This window comes from Chenopodium quinoa, unplaced genomic scaffold (genome assembly GCF_001683475.1).
Source record: "Chenopodium quinoa cultivar QQ74 unplaced genomic scaffold, ASM168347v1, whole genome shotgun sequence".
NCBI classification, from domain to species: Eukaryota; Viridiplantae; Streptophyta; class Magnoliopsida; order Caryophyllales; family Amaranthaceae; genus Chenopodium; species Chenopodium quinoa.
In genome coordinates, this window is record NW_018743792.1 from 6,674,843 (window position 1) to 6,689,374 (window position 14,532).

At 46.4% G+C, this 14,532-nt stretch overlaps 1 long non-coding RNA gene across 1 annotated transcript; it reads right to left on the reverse strand.

Moving 5' to 3' along the window:
- Positions 1-13,095: 13,095 nt before the first annotated feature.
- Positions 13,096-14,108, reverse strand: LOC110685157. The gene is made up of 2 exons (XR_002503923.1): positions 13,757-14,108; positions 13,096-13,642 (listed from the first exon to the last, which is right to left on the reverse strand). It is a non-coding gene; the product is annotated as an uncharacterized LOC110685157 (long non-coding RNA).
- Between the last annotated feature and the right edge of the window lie 424 nt (positions 14,109-14,532).

Sequence of the window (14,532 nt, forward strand, 5' to 3'; positions counted from 1 at the left end):
CCCTGCGAAGAAGGCGACCCTTGATTTAGGAACAATTCAGCAGGGCGAGAAGGAGGGGCTTCGTTCTTACATCAGGCGGTTTAACCTGATGAGAATACAGATTCAAGGGTTACCGGATGAAGAAACCTATACTGACTTTTTCAAAGGTCTCAAAGACGGGTCGACCTTCAAATTTGATTTGGTCCGAAAGAGGGTGGCGACTCTTCAAGATGCCTTGATTGAAGCGGAAGCCTATATACAGGCGACTGATCTTTGTAGTACGGTAAAACAGTCAGACGGGAAAAGGTCCGACAAAAGAGAAGGACGACAGAAACAGTCGTCAAACAAAGACGAGAAGAGAAAAGAGGTCTGGGCGGCTGATTCCTCTAAACAGCCGGCCTAGAAAAAGAAAAAAGAATTCAAACCATACTCCCCAAAGTATGCGTTTAACAAGGATAGCCAATTTATCCTAAAGGAAATCAAGGGACGGATCTCAATTGAGAAGCCGGTCCCCATGTAGGGTTCTGCAAACAACCGGAACCAAGAAAAATTATGTGATTATCATGAAGATGTTGGTCATCACAGCCTATGAATGCATCACTCTCATGCGGTATCTGGACCGCCTGGCTGAGCAAGGTGATCTTGACACTTATGTCAAGAAATCTACGGGGAACACTTCCTCAAAAAAGAAGTCGACCAAGAAGAATCAACAGGCCGACAGCTCCGATACAGATGATGCAGTCATCTACACCATTGCAGGCGGCTTCTCAGGAGGCGGCCCCACTATTAGGGGCAACAAAGACAATATCAGACGGTTAGATGTAAATTCCGTTCACCAAGAACGGCCCTCTAAATATTCATTTCCTGAGATTGTCATCACTGAAGAAGATCTAGGAGGGGTAAGAGGGCCGCATGACGACCCTATCGTTATTGAATGTAAAGTGGCCAACCAGAGAGTTGGCCGAATCCTCATAGATACCGGAAGCTCCTCAGATCTCATCAGTAGCAAATGTCTGTCGAAACTAAAATATCAGACTGATTGCATACATCCGGCATCCCACCCTTTAGTAGGGTTTGGAGGAGGAGGAGTCCACCCAGTGGGAAGAGTGGATTTACCCATCCGCCTGGGCGAAAAAGGGGAAGGACGACACATGGTAGTCCGGTTCCTGGTAGTAGAAGAACTCTCGGCCTACAACATGATTCTGGGATGACCAACCCTGAATAATTCCAAGGCTGTTATAATCCCATCTCTTATGTGGCTCAAGTTTGAGAGGGATAATGGAACAGTCGGGTCCCTAAGGGGAGATCAGAGGATGGCCCGAGAGTGCTATCTCTCGGATGTCAAGCCCACTGTTATAGCCACTGGGTCGAGTGGTGGAAAAAAAGACCTTGACAATGTCAAGGAGAGTGCGCCTGTTCAAGAAGCAGGCGGCAAGAAGAGAAAGGCATCCCAAACAGGGGCCGCAAGAAAAGACAGAAAATAACAATCATTGGCAGAGGAACGGTCGGATGAATTCCGCCCTCAGCCGGCTGGTGAGCATACGGACCTGATCTTAGACGACTCGCGTCCTGACCGACTAGTCAAAGTTGGGACGACTGCTCTGAGAGTCCTGGGTGACGACTTTTACAAACTATTGAAAGAATACAAGGACATATTTGCATTCGAAGCCCACGAAATGCCAGGCATTAGTCCTGACCTGGCGGTACATAAACTGGATGTGGATCCGAAAAAGAAGCCGGTAAGGCAGAAGAAGCGGAACCATGGCGAAGAAAGAAGTTAGGCGGCAGCCGCCGAAGTTAAAAAATTACTTGATGCAGGGTTCATTCGGCAATGTTACTTCCCAGATTGGGTTGCAAATGTGGTGCTTGTTAAAAAGCCGAATGGCACCTGGCGAATGTGTGTAGACTACACAGCCTTAAACAAGGCGTGCCCCAAAGACAGTTACCCTCTGCCTAAAATTGATAACCTGGTCGACTCAACAGCCGGCCATGCTTTGATGAGCTTTATGGACGCCTACTCTGGTTTTCATCAAATTCCTTTATGGAAGAAAGATCAGGAGAAGACGGCCTTTGTCACTGATCAGGGGTTATACTGTTACACAGTCATGCCGTTTGGTCTTAAGAATGCCCCGGCCACTTTCCAGCGAATGATAAACACTGTGTTCTTTGATCAAATTGGGAGAAATGTCGAGGCATATATTGATGATATGATTGTCAAGTCTAAACTTCAGAAAGATCATCTGTCGGACCTCCGAGAAACTTTCGCCACACTCAGGCGGCACCATGTCATGCTCAATCCCAAGAAATGTGTCTTTGGAGTTGAGTCTGGGAAATTTCTCGGATTCCTTATCAATCAGAGGGGAATAGAGGCGAACCCTGAGAAGGTGCAGGCGGTCATTGACATGCAGTCGCCTCGTACCATCCGAGAGGTTCAGAAGTTAACAGGTTGTCTAGCGGCCTTAGGAAGATTTCTAAGCCGATCAGGCGACAAATGCCTATACTTTTTCCAGGCAATTAAGAAAAAGGCAAGGTTTTAATGGGGGCCGGATGCTGAGGCCGCTTTCCAGAAATTGAAAGTTCACTTGCATTCCTTGCCGAGGCTGGTCAGCCCTTTGCCCAAAGAAGTACTCTACATGTACCTGGCCGTCTCTGATCATGCGTTAAGCGCTGTTCTCCTTGCTGAAAGAGACGATTGTCAGCTCTTGGTCTACTTTGTCAGTCATGTACTGAAAAATGCCGAGTTGAGGTATCCCTTAGTGGAGAAATTTGGTCTTGCACTCTTCATGGCTGTTAAAAAATTGAAGCCCTACTTTTTGGCACATGCAGTCGTTGTGTATACAGACCAACCTATCAAGCGGCCACTAACCATCATGGAGTCGTCAGGCCGAATGATCAAATGGGCCATAGAAATACAGAGCCTCGAAGTTACCTTCGAGCCTAGAAAAGCAGTGAAGGGGCAAGCCTTTGCTGACTTTATTGTTGAGATGACTCGTCCTCCTGACTCTCAAGTTCCAGACCAAGTCTGGAAGGTATATGTGGATGGAAGCTCTACTTCAAATGGTTGTGGAGCAGGCGTCATATGTCAGTCGCCAGAGGGCGACAGGTACGAGTATGCTCTCCGCTTCAGTTTTCAAGCCTCAAACAATGAGGCAGAATATGAAGCTTTACTAGCCGGAATCCGCATGTGCAAGGCGGCAGGGGCAAGAAAAATAGACGCATGTTCCGATTCACAATTGATAGTGAGTCAGTACAATGGAGAATACGAAGCAACCCATCCGGCCATGATCAAGTATTTACAGGCGGTCCGACAAGCAGTCGGCTCCCTTGAGGATTTCCATCTGACCCAAGTGCCGAGATCAGAAAACAACCAGGCGGATGCACTTTCAAAATTAGCATCATCCGCCTCCTGTGATACTCCTCGAACTGTTTTTTGGGAAGTAATGGAGAGAGAAGCATCGAGGAAGACCCTATTGGAATCCTAGACAGAAGCTCAACCTGGATGGATCCAATCAGGGCATATCTGACAAATGGTACCCTGCCGGATGATCATCAACAGGCGGCAGCACTGAAAAAACGAGCAACCAGTTTTGAAATAATAAAGGGAGAACTTCAGAAAAGGGGGTACCTTCAACCCTTCTTAAAGTGTGTTACTCTAGAAAAGGGGTGAGAGATACTGGACGATCTTCACTCTGGTTACTGTGCTTCCCATATAGGCGGTAGGACGCTTGCTCAACGGGCAAGGCGGCAGGGCTACTTTTGGCCTACTTTAGAAGCAGATGCGATGGTGATGGTGAAAAAATGTGACAAGTGCCAAAGGTTTGGCAAACTAATTCACCGTCCGGCTACTGACCTCACTACCATTCATAGCCCACTACCGTTTGCTAAGTGGGGCATGGATATTCTGGGTCCATATACGCCTGCTACAGGCGGAAGGAGGTACATACTTGTTGCCGTCGACTACTTCACTAAATGGGTAGAGGCGGAGGCTGTAAAGGGAATCAAGACGAAGGATGTAATTTCATTCATTTGGAAAAATGTCATCACTCGGTTCGGGGTTCCCATGTCTATGGTTTTTGATAATGGTCCCCAATTTGAGACGCCTGTTCTCAAAAGCTGGTTGGGTGACCAAGGAATTGCACACTACTTTGCATCTGTCGGCCGTCCACAAGAAAACGGCCAGGTAGAAGCCTTTAATAAAATCATCTCAGACGGTCTCAAGAAAAAGATTGAACGAGCAGGCGGCCTATGGGCGGATGAATTACCACATGTTCTCTGGGCCATTAGGACGACTGAAAAAGGGGCGACTGGAGAAACTCCATTCCTCCTAACACATGGTGCGGAAGCTGTTCTTCCAATAGAACACTACGAGCCGACTCTTCGAGTAATGCTATATGACGAAGAGGCAAACTGGGAAGCCATGCGCTTGGCATTAGACTCACTTCCTGAAAGGAAGGGCAATGCTGTCTTGCGCCATGAAATTTACCGCCTGAGAATGACTAGATCATACAACAAAAAAGTACACAGGCGTCCACTCAAAGTGGGGGACTTTGTACTTAGAAAAATGGAAGCAGTTGGTAGGGCTAATGAGTCTGGCAAACTAACTCCCAACTGGGAAGGACCCTACCGAATCTGTGAAGAGGTCAGGGACGGTACCTACCGTCTGGGAACACCAGACGGACAACCGTTGCCTCGAACTTGGAATGTAGATAATCTTAAGAAATATTTCTTTTGAATGATGTAAATAGTCAAGGGCTACTTAATAAAAGTTTGCATACTTAATATTCAATTTTGTACTAAGAGGGGCATGCCGTCTGTACCTTTACAGTCGGCTACTCTCCATTGAGTATTTTACTCTATCTTCAGAGGGGCATGCCGCCTGTACCTTTACAGTCGGCTACTCTCCATTGAGTATTTTACTCTATCTTCAGAGGGGCATGCCGTCTGTACCTTTATAGTCGGCTACTCTCCATTGAGTATTTTACTCTATCTTCAGAGGGGCATGCCGCCTGTACCTTTACAGTCGGCTACTCTCCATTGAATATTTTACTCTATCACCATAGGGGCATGCCGTCTGGACATATAGTCGGCTACTCTCCATAGAAGAGGGCCGACTGGTTCCAAACACACAGCCACCCCCCTTATACTTAACTAAAAATGATCAGGGCCTGGCCAACCCTGTGCCTAAACAGGCGGCTACCCTCCTTTTACTTAGCACCTACGTTCACCAAGAACTAACCAAGGCCACAGGCCGAATGATCAGACCAAGCGCCAAGCCAACTGATCCAATCTTCAAAACTAATACGACCTGTCCCAACATCATAGCAGGCGTCCGGCGGCATCCCTCCGGATGAAATTCGTCGCAGAGAGCAGCTCCCTTTTGGGTGGAACATTGCTCTATAAACTAATTACACGGCACCTATACGACTGCCCCCAAGGGCAACCACGTAGCCGTTTTTGAGACAAGGATAACTCTATCACTAACCAAACCAGTGGTAGCAGTTGACATCTGAGTCAGATGACCGCCTGTATTACTTGGGATAAATGCAGGGGGTACCTCTTGAGTTAATAGCCAACAAACATTGGCGAATCAAAAGGTTCAGCCGACCTCCGCCGCCTGGTACCTTTACTACTCAAGCAGGAGTGACGGCGACTGAGTAACTCCAAAGTTAACTCATAGTGACTCTCTCAAACTTAGTATGGAGCCTAAAAGGTATGAGTCGTCCGCCTGTTTTTAGCAAACATGGGCTCTCAACCACTACTCCTGCTAGGTTAACAACCTATGAGTTAAAAGCCAACAAACATTGGCGAATAAAGGGGAACAACCGGTACCCACCGCTTGATACCTCTACTACCCAGTTACTTGGCGACTAGGTAACAATCATGTTTACTTGGTCACTCCTTAAAAATTTAGTGTGAAACTAAAAAGGTGTTCATAAAGCACCGGCTCACACTAGATTAAATATGGCGGGGAACAGTCGGCCTAGACGGCCTAAAGTCTCTAGCCTAAAAACATGACAAGTAGGAAACCACTTTCCTACTTGGTTAATTTTATATGACAGAACCGCCTGCCTAAAGGGGATCCAGTCTTTAAAATGGTTCGAATACCGATTGGATAAATGGCCGACTGATCGTCTAGCCTGGAAACAGACAACCAGTCGTCCAGGGGCATAGGCGGCGTGACTAACTATCCGTACCTGTCTGCAACTATCGGCCATGTAAAACAGTCGGTATAGTGTAAAATTGGATATCAGAATATTCAATACTTAAACAAATTTGAAGCAAAACAAAAAATTCATTAAAAAGAAGTCGGTCATTAAAAACTGGCAAAATATTCAGAGCCCCGGCCCCCTGGCCGGGTAAATACAAACAAACGGCACGCAGGCCGTGGAAAGAAGACATAAAGCTTAAGAAGGGGGCAGATCTTCAATATCAGCAGCTGCCGCCTGGTCAGCACTCTTCTTGCTGGACTCGGCTTCAGCTGCATCCTTCTTTGATGCATTACCCCCAAGCGGCACAAGCGCCACTACCGGCTGTTCCTCCTCCTCCAACGCCTCCTCCAACGCCTCTTCCTCAGCAGCCGCCAGGATCTCTTGATTATATCTATCAGAACACTGGCGGTACGTTTTTTCCCATGAGGCAAAGTCGGCATTGGGGAAGAGGCGGCCCCAAGTCATGCGCTAGATTTGAGCAGAGTCTTCCATCATCTCCCGGACCAGCTCTTTCTTTTCTTGCTCGGCCTTTTCCGAGAGCTCCTGAGTAAGACTCTTCTCCTGGGTCACCAGGCGTACCTTTACGCTCGCCAAGGATTTCTCCAAGGTTTCGTATGAGGACATCTTTTGGCGAAGAGGTCTCAGCTCGGGCTTGAGATTGTTGATGGTCGCCTCCAGCTCGCTATTCCTCTTCTGGGCCGCCTCTAACTGAGCCCGGATAGCGGCGGTAGCCTGCGCCTGATAATAAAGAATATCAATGGTCAGAACTTCATTTTGGGCAATTTGAAACATTGCCTTATCACAGTCAGAGGCGGCCATAGCTTTTGCAGCCTTTACCTCTTTGTTCTTCCGGTCAAGCGGCTTGCGAAGGCCGTTCACTCGGAGCAGGGCCTAAGTAAAAAGGGGAACAGGCGTCAGTTTCCAAACAAAAAGAAAACAGGCGTCCTGGAATTCAAATACTCAAAAATATGCTAAGTATACCTCAGCAAGGACCCCTGCAATCCCGTCTAGGTCAAGGGTTCCGACACCCCTGACCGTCTCCCTTTCAGCTGAAGGAACGGCCTTGATCATAGACTTGGCCACCTCGACCAAGTTAGGCTCCTGAGGGCCGGCTGCATCAAGCATAAACAAACGGATAAGACTTAGTAAAGAAGGGAGCAAGTCTAAAATTTACAAGGACAATTTCATACTTCTAGGTGGCCCAGCTGGAGTTTTAAAAGAAGTGGCCGGCTGTTTCTCAGCCGCCGCATGTTTCCTGGCAGAACCAGGAGAGCTCGCAACAGTCGTCCTCCGGGCCTTAGGGTCCGGCTGTTGGGAAAGGAAGCTCTTGGAGCGCCCGTCTAAAAAAGAAGAAAAGAGTCAGTATATGCATAAACACAACTCCAAAAAGAGGGTGAAAGGTTCGAAGCCCACCAAGGGTGCCCCCTTGTTGGGGGAGTCGGTTGAAGACTGTTGCATGATGGAGGCCCGCAACATGGCCGCCGCAGTCTTAGAGGCGGTAATTTTGCTCATGGTGTCCGCTGCAAAAACAAATAGCAAAGTTAATAAAAGTCATAACAAGAAATGCATGGAACAACAGAGTATTCGACAGGCCGGCTACCTCTTGAGCACCGACTGCTGAGGCCACAGGCGGCCAAAAAGTACTCGTCGTAGAGCCATTTGAAGCTCGGGACGCAGTGCAGGGGTACTTGCTCTCGTACCCCTGAAGTAGAGTTCACCTTCGACTCTACTTTGAAGAGTCCTTTATCTAGGATCTCTTTCTTAGCCTTGGGGGGAACAGGCGGCATGCTGCGGCCGCCTGCAAGAAGGGGGGGATTCCTGTTCCACCTGTTGAAGCGCTTGTTCAGCTCTGTGTCTGAACTCTCAATGATGAGGAAGGTGCTCCGCCAATCCTTCCATTTGTTTGCTTTACCTCTCGTCATGAGGTAGCCCCTGTGGCTCGTCAATTGATACCAGCCGGTACCGCCTGCCTTAGGGGTCCGGCTGAGGTAGTTCATGTGGGCGAAAGCCTCGAAGCTCGGCTCCACCCCGTGCAGTTCGCACCCGGCCACATAGCCGAGTACGTTGACCCAGGAGTTTGGAGCTAACTGCCATAACCCCAACTCATACCCATCCAAGATCCGCTGAACAGTCGGAAGTAGTGGGAAGCGCAGCCCAGCCTTGATGGCCGCCTCGTAGCAGCCAAAGCAGGCGCCATCATAACTGGTACCAGCCGGCCAGACGACTGTGTCTTCTGGATCCGGCACGAACACTAAAAAGTCGGGGCCCATTGTGTGGTTTGCGATAAAGATCTCCACTTTCTCTTGCATGGCCGTGATCCGGCCCCGAGGTACCGTGCAGTAGTAGGGGGTATTTTGCTCTCGGTGAGAGGCGGATGGCTCCGCCCAATCGTCCCCCTTCTCAACTGCGTGAGAAAGCCTCGCCTCTTGCAGGCGACTGTTTTTCTCTTCTGTGTCCAAAGAAGCATGGCCAGAAGAGCTAGACTCGGAATCGTCCTCTGACGAGTCCGAAGAGGACAACTCCTCCCCTCTCCCGGAGGGGCCCGCCTCCTCTCCTTTAAAAGGAGCAGGAGAGAATGTAGAATTGTCAATTGTAAAATGGGAAGGGGTCACTTTGACTCCTCCCTCAGAACTGCCGGCTTTCAAGCCGCTTTGTTTCACTTCCACATCTGGCGCCTGGTCAGATGTTTCACTAATCGGCACCCTGTGGGAGGAGCCGTCTGAGTTTGAGATCCTGGCAGTCTTTTTTGTTCTGGCCATCATGCTCTGCATAGACACAGATACAGTCGGACTTTGTATAAAGGGCAAAGATGGGTCCAGAAAAGGGCAGGCGGCACTCCTAGTTCTAGATTCAGCCGTCCCCGGTGACCGGCTGATCACTAACCTAGGTCGTGTCGTGTGCTTCCGTGGTGCCATTTCAAAAAAGAATAAAGTAAAGAGAAAATTAAGAGTAAGAGAACCGACGGTTACCTGAACGAGTGACGATTGATGAAGTTCTGAAAATCCTTTGCAGTCGGCTTGTCAGAGCAGGCGGTAGGCAGAAAGGGTCCAAAATGTCAGAGCAAGTTCAGGGGTCCGAATGTTCTCTCACAAAGTTTTCAAGTGTGAAAATGACCGAAGTCAACACTCCTTTATATAAGCGAAGTGAGAAGGCGAAGGGTCACTTCCAGAATTAAAAATTTTGGCGGGAGAATCTCTCAGCCTTTCGCCGAGTGACACCTGTAGCAGGTCGTCGCCTGTTACAGGGCGATACCTGTCACAGGTAACACGTGACCAGTCACGTGCCACCTGTGAGGGGCAAATGATTAGGGGATTTTTCCCCACCAATCACCATCTGACAAGTGGACCAATCAGGTTCCGCCATGTGTCCGTCACATGGGCCAATAGGAGCCTGCCACGTGTCAAGCAATGATCCGTCTACTATGGACCAATTACGACACGACACGTGTCCTTCCCATGACACCTGGGATAACCGGTCACCTAGGCCCAACTTCCGAGGGAAGCCCAATCAGCCCAAGGTTAACCTAAACCTAGATTGGCACGTTTCCCGAGGTTATAAATACCTCCCTTAATCCTCATTAAGGGGGAGAACACGCTAAAAACGCAGATTACACACATTAAACACTCTCACCTAGAGAGACCCAATCACTTTAATTTCCGCATTAATTACTCCTTAATCAAGTACTAACTTGACCGTCGGAGGCGGATCTCCAATCATCCGGAGCATCCGTTTGTTTTGCAGGTACAGGCGTCCGGTTCCAGTCTCAGAATTGTAACTCTCCCGCAGGACATCAGAAAACCCCGAAACAAGGCGGATCCCTATTCCACCTATTATACCGTTTGTTAAGGAGTTTATCAGGGCTGGAAACTAGGAAGAAAGTATTTCTCCGATCCTTCCACTTATTCTCCTTCCCCCTAGTCATCAGATAGCCTTTGTGGCTTGATATCTGGTACCAGCCGGTACCGCTTGCCTTGGGGGTTCGGCTTAAATAATTCATATGGGCGAACGCCTCAAAATTCGGCTCCACCCCATGCATTTCACATCCGGCTACATAGCCAAGGATGTTAAACCAGGAATTAGGGGCTAACTGCCATAGCCCCACCTCGTACCCATCGAGGATTTATTGAACGGCCGGATGCAAGGGAAATCGAAGACCGACCTTAATAGCCGCCTCGTAGCATCCTAAACAGGCGTCCCCGTAGCTAGCCCCCTCGGGCCAGACGACTGCATCTTCAGCATCTGGCACAAATAATTGAAAATCCGGACCCATCACATGGTCCAACAAAAAAGTCTCTATTCGTTCTTTCATGGCCTTGATTCGGCCCTTTGGGACGTGACAGTAATAAGCGGTGTTCAACTCCCTATGGGAGGAGGACGGTTATGACCAGTTGACCCCTTTTTCGACTGAGTGAGATAGTCTCGCCTCATCTAAGCAAGAATGCCTCTCTTCCGAACTTGGAGAAAGGCGGCTTGAAGAGCTGGCTTCGGACTCACTATCAGAGGAGCCCGATTCCCCTCTCCCTGAGGGGGCCGACCCACCTTTCTTCAGAAGGAGCCGACTGCTGACTAGCTAGGTCAACTGTAAAATGGGAAGGAGCCACCTTGGCCCCCTCCTCAGAGCTCTCGGCAGCAGAGCCACCTCGGGTCCTAGCGGTGTCAGGCATCTGGTCCGATAGCTCGCTAACTTGAACCCGGAATGAAGAGCCATCAGAGTTTTTAATCCTCTTTGTTCTTTTGGTTCTTGCCATACTGTCCAACATAGATACAAAGACAGTTGGATTCCGGGACTTGCGCAAAGTTTGAAGTACCGCAGGGCAGTTGGCACCCCTAGTCCTAGACTCAGCCGTCCCCGGTGACCGGCTGATTTCTAACCTAGGCCGTGCCGGATGCTTTTGAGGCCTCATTTTCAATAAGAAAGAAAAAATGCAAAAGCAAAGCAGAAAAGGATAAAGGAACATACGGTTACCTAAAACTTAAGTTCTGAAAGGAAGCTTGATCGAATAGGCGTCTAATAAAAGCAAGCGGTTGGTAAAATCAGTCGTCTAGAAAATCAGAGCTCAAGTTCAGGGGTCCGAGAGTTCTCTTGCAAAGTTCGCAAAATGTGAACAAAAGACTTGGTCAACATGCCCTTATATAGGGTAAAATGAGAATGCGAAGGGTCACCCCAAAAATTTGAAATAAGGCTAGAAAAACTCTCGGCCTATAACAGGACGACACCTGTAGCAGGCCGTCGCCTGTTACAGGCCGACACTTGTCACAAGTGACATGTGACCAGTCACGTGCCACATGTGAGGGGCAAATGATTAGGGGGTTTTCCCCGCCCAATCAGTGTACGCCACGTGGACCAATCAGGTCCTGCCAAGTGTTCTCCATTTGGACCTCTCAGGGCCTGCCACGTGGCACACAACCATTTGTCCACCATGGACCAATCATGCCACGCCAAGTGGCCTGCTGATTGCCACCTAGGAAGATGGCCACCTAGGCTAGTATCCGGGAAAAGCCCCATCAGCTCTAGGTTGACCTAAACCTAAGATTGGGCACGCTTCCCAAGACTATAAATACCTTCATTAATCGTCATTAGGGGGGGTTCTGCAATAATTACTCTCACCTAGAGAAACCTAAACACATCGATCACTCCTCCCTTAAAGGAACTAGATCTCCCACCTTTACTTTTCGCACCTTTTTTACTCCACATACAAACACTAACTTGATCGTCGGAGGCGGAGCTCCCACCACCCGGAGTCTCCATTGTTTTGCAGGTACAGGTGCAAGGATACCAGTCCCGGAATTGTAACTCTCCCGCAGGACATCAGAAAACCCCGAAATAATACGTGTCGTTTTCTCAGTGAAAATTTTCCCTCTAATTAAATTTTTGATGTCATCAATGGTTTTTTATTTTTTATTTTTTTTTATTTTTTTTAAAATCTACACTTTATATGTATTACATGGACTCGGATAATGCCAATGTAATTTGTTTGTTGAATACGCTCAACTCATGGTTAATGCCAATCATTGTTTAACTCCACCTTTTCTTCAGATTTCATTGATATGTACGCTTAAATAATTTTCTTTTGACTATTTTAATTATTAATTTTGTATATAATTTGGTTCATATATATTTTTAACTGTACATTATTTGAATATCTAAATCTAATATTTATAAGAAATTGCAATTCTAACCGTGTATCGCACGGGGATAATGATAAGTCTATTTTATATATATATTTATTCCCCGTCCCACGGTCATATTTGTGCTTATTTGAGATCTACGGAGCTATTTTTATTGCTAATATGCGTTTTCTAGTGTTTTTGTAGAGTTGGTATTATTTTGTAGGAATTTGCAGATTTATGTCAATTCCCGAGCTTATTAAGCCACTACAAAGATGTTGGAGTCGGATCGTATTTTATGACCGTGTATTTGAAGCCCAAGAATGAGCTAATTAAATTTGGTTCAGTGATTAAGGGCTCGGTTCGTTTGGAATACTAATTTTGTTGGTAGTATAATACTTAAATATGGAGAAGAAGGAATTACGGCCCAAAGGAGAAGAGCCCAATAATTAAATCAGATTTGAAGATCACTTCAAATGGGCGGATGTCAGCGCTAGGCTACTTCAGCTATTGGGCTTGTGCATTCTTAGGCTTGGTTGCTTGCTCCTGTTGCTCATGATTGGTGAATGTCCGTTTAGGAGTAGTAATATTAGTTTTAGTGGGAGTAGTAGTGGACTTCCTCTAAAAAAAAACTCCTCTTCACTGTTTTATAAAAACAATAGGAGTAGTAGTTTTGGGGTAGGTTAGTTTTGCCATAGTTTTTGGTTTTCTTTTCTTTTAGTTTAACTAGTTGTGGTTCCGCGCGCTATGCGCGCGGCACCTCAATGGCGGTGATTGTTGTCGCTTAATACCGTTCTCGTTTTTTTTTTTTTTTAACGCCCACACATTTTAGACTATCCCACTGTTACCTAAAATTGGATGACAAAAGAACAAGGAGAGAGACTGTCACAAATGATAAATTATGTTATTTGAAAGTTGTTGTTCTGGAATTTGTTATTCTGAAAAGGAATTTATTAAAAAGAATTTATCAAACACTTTCAATCATTTAAATGCAATGGCCGAAGTTTCAAACTCCGTTGCCGTCACATATTATGCCGAAACTTCGAGTGCTATTCAATAGCCGAAGCTCCAAAAGAATTTGTCACACACTTTTAATTCCTTTAGACGGCCCATGTATCATATGAGTCAAGACACGTACCATGAATGTATAGTCGATGCACCACATGGATATATTCCCAGTGATAACGCTGAAGGTAAAAGCCCAATAGCTGAGGTTATCAGTGCCGCCCTCGTGAGCCCAATTCCCATTTTTACATACCAATTTTTGCCCATCCTTTTTAACGAAAGTTGTCTTGGAATCAGTTACACGTAGCCGAGGCACCATACTGTACACGTATTTATATTATCTTGCAAGAAATAGTAGTTGGTCTTTCATGTTAAAGAACAAATAGACCCAAAAAAATCGAGAAATCCAAATTAATTAACAAAATCAGAACATGCAAATAAATTAAAAGGCTTACCTAAACCTCTTCCGAATAGATAAACACTAAACGAATACACAACAATTTAATCCAAACTGTAAAAACTAAATCACAACAAAAACCTGAATTCAATGTTTCCCAGACTAAGCAAACAAATCTAACTCCAATGGCGAACGGAAGAGATAGAAGAGAGAGAAACAGGAAATGAAAATAGCTTAAGGAAGTGAAAATAGAAAACCACTTATATATATAGAGAGAGTTTGTTTCGGCAAATTGCCGAAACTAAGAGGTGAGGACAATTCCGTCAAGCAATTGATGTACTGTTCTCAATTGGAAATTGAATTGCCGGGGTAAAACCGTCAACACACAAAGGGCACTGTTCAGCGAAGAGGTATTGTTCATAAGAAGGCAAATAAGCGAGGTACAGAGTATTTAGTACCTCTCTTATTTTCCTTCTTATGATCAGTACCTCTTCGCTGAACAGTGCCCTTTGTGTGTTGACGGTTTTACCCCGGCAATTCAATTTCCAATTGAGAACAGTAAGCAACGGGGGCCTTAGATAAGATAATTGTAGTCGCCGAAATCTTAGTATTTCGGATTCGCACGGTATTGTGTAAGGATTTTCTTGTTAATTTAATTTATCAGTGGAATAATCTAAGTAATCTATACGGTGATTGTGTTAAAATTATTACCTTTCTTTGTTTTCGTAATAGAATTATTCGTGATCTTCCCACTGCCTTAATTTTAATTGTTAGCTGTTATCCAACCACAAATTTTAAAGTAATTGCGGAAAGTTTTGTGGCTTTTTTTTTAAC